At 41.7% G+C, this 6,648-nt stretch overlaps 1 long non-coding RNA gene across 1 annotated transcript in view; it reads right to left on the bottom strand.

Annotated features, from left to right (window-relative positions):
- The window catches only part of LOC145723841 (uncharacterized), a 40,187-nt gene that overhangs the window by 22,201 nt on the left and 11,338 nt on the right, over positions 1 to 6,648 (bottom strand). Inside the window, exons 3-4 of the long non-coding RNA XR_014149168.1 lie at positions 5,581 to 5,728; positions 4,408 to 4,525 (exon numbers count right to left, since the gene is read on the bottom strand). This is a non-coding gene — a long non-coding RNA (uncharacterized LOC145723841). The remainder of the gene's footprint in view (positions 1 to 4,407; positions 4,526 to 5,580; positions 5,729 to 6,648) is intronic.

Below are 6,648 nucleotides of genomic sequence, written 5' to 3' on the forward strand. Positions count from 1 at the left end.
GTAGCTTGGGGTGGGGGGACTTGGGGAGTGGGGGGGCCCTGATTTGTAGCATTTGCCGGTTTCTATGGTGTAAATATTCACCCCACGGCTGATTTCCATCTACCAACATGAAGTACCATCACTGAACACAGAGTCGGGAAGAGATGTGTAAAAGCACAGCATTATACAGTTTTCCCACCACGTAGCTATGACAGATATGAATAAATGCAAGAGCAGAGGTCATCATAAAATGGAAAATAATGAGGAAATGTTAAGTTTTGGGTATTACCTTGCTTTTAGTATAATTTATTTAATTGCACATTTAGGTAATTTAATTCTTAGTAACTGTCACGTTTAAAAGCAGCTCATGAGAGACTATTCACTCTGAGAAACAAACTGAGGGTTCTAGAGGGGAGGGGTGGGGGGATGGGTTAGCCTGGTGATGGGTATTAAGGAGGGCACGTTCTGCATGGAGCACTGGGTGTTATACGCAAACAATGAATCATGGAACACTACAACAAAAACTAATGATGTAATGTATGGTGATTAACATAACATAATAATAAAAAATATAAATAAATAAATAAAATAAAAGCAGCTCACAAAATTCCTGGAAATTTAACATTCAGCTCTTACAAGTTTTTCTCCAGCACTCCACTGATAACTCCCTGTAGCACAGGGTAAGTGTTGATGAAGGGAGTTAAATGAGCTTAAGTGGCCTCCCTTAGCTAATGAGAATATCTGTCCTATCATTCAAATTCTAGACAAGGTCTCCCTTACCAGAAGACTCCTTAGTAAGTAGTTGCTAAGCATTAGCTACATGCTCAATAACTGGGTGCTAGGGGCTGGGGAATAGAAGTATCATGTATTGAAAGTTACCCTGTGCCAGTCACTGTCCTAGATTCTTTATTAACTGAATTAATACCTGCAACAGCCCTACAAGTAGCTCCTATTATTATCCCTGTTTTATGAGAAATATCAGAGCATAGAGAGTGGGCAGGTTGATAACATAATGATTTGAACCCTTTCTCTAAAGTTAGAGATAAATAGGGAAAAATGAAGTAAAATCTCTCCCTCAGCAATCTCATGAAGATCCATGTGAATATGTACCTTTTTCATTTGCAAATACTCATCTTAATGTCCACAGGTCAAACTTTCGTATCTTGTTCAGATTTTTAATTTATTTTTAATAACCTCAGTGTACTTGAGATAACAGCCTATTTTAATAAGATGAGCCTTTATGGATTAAAAAGTAATTAAGTTATAGTGTAAAAGAACAATTACTTGACTCAGTTAATGTGGTCAATACTTGCATTTTTAATTAGCTGTGATTTATCATACATTTTTTATAGCCATTGACTATTTCTCTTCATGCCACAGTTTGTAGAGATTTAAGTTATAAAAATAGTTTATATGCCCATAAAAAACACAAGCTCTGTTAAATGGAAAACAAAGAAAGTAATTTGTACTATCAAACCATCTCTTTAAACTTCAGAGTGGGGTTGGGGGCTAAGGGCTTCAGATTAAGAAATGCAAAACCTGCAAGGGTAAACTCACCTTTTAAAACAATTTCTGACCCAACTCTTTAAACCCATTTTGAAACCACAATACATGTGCCTCTCGGAGGAAAAAAACTGCTTATTCAAGTGCTTGTCACATTGGCTCACACCAAAAACAGCTTTGCAAAATCATTTTGCGTATAACTTAGTAACGCCGTAAGACTTCTCAGAATCCTCATGAATATAATAACTCAAATAATATTATTCAAGCATCTGTACATTTAAAGACAGACTTAATCAGTCTTTGGAGGATTGATTGGTTTTGGATTTCCATAGTTTTATTTTAATTTTGAGATGTCTCAGTTCCAAGTCTCAGACAACCTAATTGCTTTCACAACAGACTTCCCCACTTCTGACGGAAACGGGGTGACAGAGACTACCCTCAGTGGGCCGAGTTGTTCTGCCTGTCTGGGCCACTTTTAGTCAATTACTTTACATCTACAGCTCACAATTTTCCCTGCCATTTCCAGGATCCCTTGTTGGAGTTTTCAAGGGCCCAGTTTGCCCACCTTTGTAATAGAATCTCTAATGGAAATATTGCTGGAGCCTTCTTTAATAATTTTAATGGGCTGTGGTACAAAAAGATGTTTATTCCGCATGGGGCAAAGTGCGGGGGGAAATGCCTGTTTAATCGTGGCTCATATTTTCTTCCCAGTTGAATTAACTCCACTCTGGATTTAGCATGATGTAGCTGGCAGTTTAAGGACTTAAGACAGACTAGGGCCCAAGGAGTCAGCTTAGAAAGCAGTGGGGGTACCTTCACTGCCCCCCCTCCAGGGCCACATACACCAGCCCTTTCCAACTCGAAGGAGGAACAGAGAGATGTGGTGAAAATGGAAAGCAAAGGGCAGGCGTTGGTTACCGTGTACAGAGACTCTGGTCCCCACCAGGCCCGGCCTCCCCTCCAAGAGGGAGCTCACAGGTGAACCTCGTTGTACACCTATACTGTCTCTTGCCAAAAAGCATTAATGCCTTGGTCCCTGGATTTTCTTGGGACGATCTCTTATTGAACTCTAGAAACAAATCTGGTTAAATGGCTCCTTTGCTGAAGACCCTTTGCTGGCCTTCCATCTTTCTTGGGACAAATTCAAACCTCTCCATAGGGATCTAGCCCATGCCCACCTCTCTAAGAGCCCTCCCCCCCACCAGACCCCCCCAGATACATACACCATTCACCCCCTTGCCACAGCCACACAGGCTTCATTTCTATGCCTTGGACATGTCAAGCCCTCTCCCACCTCCAGGGATGTTTTAAGTGGTGACTCTTTTGCCCAAGACTCTGTTCTAGCATGTCCCTCCTGACATTCAGGGCTCTGTTCAGAGGCCACCTCCTCAGAGATGTCTTCCCTCAAGTTCTTTGCCGTGTCAGGAGGAAATGAGAGGAAAAGGGAAGGAGCCCAGAGAGGGGATGTAGGTGGGTAAGGAGGGGCTCAGTCCCTCTGAAGTCCCTGCTGAAAGACTGTGTAGACCAGGCTTCAAAGGAAGGAAATGGGAGTATTTGCCCACCAGCTCCTGTGTGTGTACTGGTGGAGGGCAGCGCAGGGCACTCATCACCGCATGCAGGCAGGACGCACCCCTATGGCCAGAGAAGAACCTCAAGCAGAGTCACAGGTGAGCAAAGAGGGAAGTCCTTGGCATCTGTCAGCAGTGCCAAGGCAATAGGGGATGTCGGCAGTATGGATGATAAACTATTGCATAATCCTGAGGGGATCAAATAGATGCACAGCATTCCTGAGCTAGAACCAGTCTGGAACTTGGGCATCTTGGATTGAGCCTCAGCTCCTGCTCTAACTCATTGTGCACACTTGGGTGGCACCTTCCCTCTCTGGGGCTGTTTCTTTGACTATAAAATGAGAAGATGGATCGTAGCAGTGTTTCCAAAGTAGGGCATATGGATCACAGGTGGGTACAGAGGTAAGCTTAGGTAATAAATCGATGGATATATTCTAATTTTAAGGGTGATGCATTTTTTATTAGACAGGTAACTCTAACTGCTAAAACCAATACGTCCTGAATTCTCAGTAGCTTAACACAGTAAGCATTGATTTTTCACTCATGAACAGTCCAGTGTGGGCTGGTGGAGTGGCGGAGAGGGTGAAGAGAGATGGGGATAGGCCTCTGATCTATAAGATAATTTTAAAAATCAAGGTTCCTTCCCTCAACTGACTCTGCCGTTTTCAAGGAATCTGGAGTCCTAAACTATGTTCTTTGCATTTAGCCAGTAGACAAGCAAAGAGAGAAGGGGATAGATAGTACAGAAGATTTCAGGAACCAGGTCTAAAAATGAGTAAATCATTACCACTGATTCTGAGCATTCTTGATCTAGCCAGTCTTGGCCAGAATGTGGTCACATGGTCCCACCTAGCTTGGAAAGGTTATCATTCTATGTGCCCAGGAAAATAGCAAGTGAAGCTTGGTGATGCGCACATAGAATGATCACTACCACAGTATGTATGTAAATACATATATACAGATAGAGATACAGAGATAGATGGGAAAAATATAACAACACACCAAACCTTTGATTTCATGGATATTATTGCTTGGATATGGGTAGGTGGAAATGTTGATCTAAATGACTGATTTGAAATTAAGTCAAAGAAAGATTGGGTTAGTAATAGTGGAGGAGTTATGTAGATGTGGCAATTTACAAATGTAGAATATGAATGTCTTCAACCTATACAATTTTATAGAGAATTTGTTCAAGTTTTGTGTGGATAAAGGTGAATCTGAGTCATAGATGGTTCAGCTCATTTCCCTGGGAATTTTGGGACTCAGTTAACTAATTCCACAATAATGCTTCAAATCACCCTAAAATCACAATCCCCCCCTAAAACTCAGTAGCTTAAAATGATAATCATTTATTCACCTGTCTGCAGAGGAGGTGGGGTTGGATGACCTAATTTGGGCCCAGCTGGCCTTGGCCGCAGGCTGCAGACTGGCTCCAGGTCTGCTCCATACGTCTTTCATCTTCCTTAGAGCCATAGCTGCCCGAGGACAGAAGCACAAAACATGAGAAGAAACGGTGTCTCGTAAGACCTAGCTTCAGAACTGACACACCATTGCTTTTACCCATAAGCCATAAACCAAAAGCAAGTCACATGCCTAAGCCTCATATCAATGGGGTAGGAAAATACACTCCACTGAAGAACTGGGGAAAATAGTACAATCCACCACAGGTCCCTGCAAAGACATCCACAGGGGAAGTGAGGGATCCTAGGGAGAAAAGAAGGAGAGGATGAGAATAAAATTCACACCCTATTTGCACAATTTTATTCATTACCCAAATTTAGTATCAATTCCTCTGATCATATAGTTTCTTACTACAGTTAATTGAATGATGACCACTGAACATATGGAGAGTTAAATTAGACCAAGTAAAATGTGTCCCCTTCCTCTCCTCTCATCAGGTGCTAGTAAACAGCTTCCTCAGGGTCTCAGTGTGAGCCTGACCAAGGTCTTCGTGGGAAAAAAATCCATCATCTGGTGATGTCTTCATGGTTTTGGACAGCACCCAGTAGGATCTCAAGATAAGCAAGCCAGGGTGGGTTGTTTTTTTTTTTTTTTTTTTCCTTACGTGGCATCTCTGTTAGAGAAAGGAACACTCCACAATGTGCCTTCGCAGCTCTTCCCATCAGGCATTGCAGTCTACTTGCTCACGTTTTGAATCTGGACCATCTCCTGACTTGCTGTAGATAATAGAATGCAGCAGAAGTGACGCCATACAAGTTCCAAAGGCTAGCTCAAGAGCCTTGGAATCTTCCATTCTCTCTTGGACCCTGTCACCATTATAAGAACAAATGACAGCAGGCCTGCTGGAGTATAAGATGCCACATGGAAGAGAGCTGTGTTGCCCCTGCTAAGGCGACCCCAGAGGGACCAGTTCACAGCCCACCGATGCATGAGACCAGCCCAGATTAGCAAAACAACCTCAACCAATTCTTAGACTGATGAGAAATAATAAATTGTTCTTTTAAGACACGGAGTTTGGGAGTTGCTGGTAATGCAGCAATATTTACTGATATAGATGGAGGGTACTCACCCCAGTCTTTTCCCACTCCAGTGCCTGATGTTGGGCTTGGTCATGGTGCTTTGGCTAATGGAATTTAAGTAGATGTGACATAAAGCTGAGGATTTAAATGTACTTATGTGGCTGGGCTAGGATTCTCTGTTGTTCCTTTGCTTGAGTCCTGGAATGCAAGCATGGGGAGCAGACTTGAAACTGACTCAAGGGACGCCTGGGTGGCTCAGTTGGTTAAGCCTCTGCTTTCAGCTCAGGTCATGATCCCAGGGTCCTGGGATAGAGCCCTACGTTGGGCTCCCTGCTCGCAGGGAGCCTGCTTCTCCCTCTCCCGCTCCCGCTCCCCCTGTTTATGCTCTCTCTCACTCTCTGTCAAATAAATAAACCTCTTTTAAGAAAGAAAGAAAGAAAGAAAGAAAGAAAGAAAGAAAGAAAGAAAGAAAGAGAAAGAGAAAAAGAAGAAAGAAAGAAAAGAAAAAAGAAACTGACTCAAAACCCATACTCCATTCTGGACCAGCCAAGATCAGTGAAACCACAGCTGACCTGCAGATTTGCAAGTGTAAATTAAAATATTTGTTACTGAAATCCACTGAAATGTTGGTGGTTTTGTTAAGCAGCACTATCATAGCAGAAACCTGACTAATATGCAGAGTATTCATATATAAAGTTATTATACTCTAGGATGCATATTATCTTACTCTATAAATTAGCAACATCCTTGAAAACATAATTATTTTATGTTTAGTTATATCATAACTGGCTTATACTAGGAAATTTTATAAGACTTAGAATCCTATTATGAATCCTTTTTGTAAAATGCAGTTCATGGAGCAACATCTTTAATTATACCGAATTTTTAATTTAGATTCCTTTTTTTTTAAGTCTATTTATTTGTTTTTTAGTAATCTCTACATCCAATGTGGAGCTTGAACTCATGATCCTGAGATCAAGAGTTGCATGCTCTTCTGACTGAGCCAGTCAGGTGCTCCTGAATTCAGATTTCTTATATTCAATGCTGGATTAAATTGAAATTTATATGAAGTCTAAAGAAGGGTTCTAGTCCTGATTCTGCCAACTGATTTATTATTA

This window comes from Leptonychotes weddellii, chromosome 10 (genome assembly GCF_054177405.1).
Source record: "Leptonychotes weddellii isolate Sample4059 chromosome 10, ASM5417740v2, whole genome shotgun sequence".
Classification (NCBI taxonomy): domain Eukaryota; kingdom Metazoa; phylum Chordata; class Mammalia; order Carnivora; family Phocidae; genus Leptonychotes; species Leptonychotes weddellii.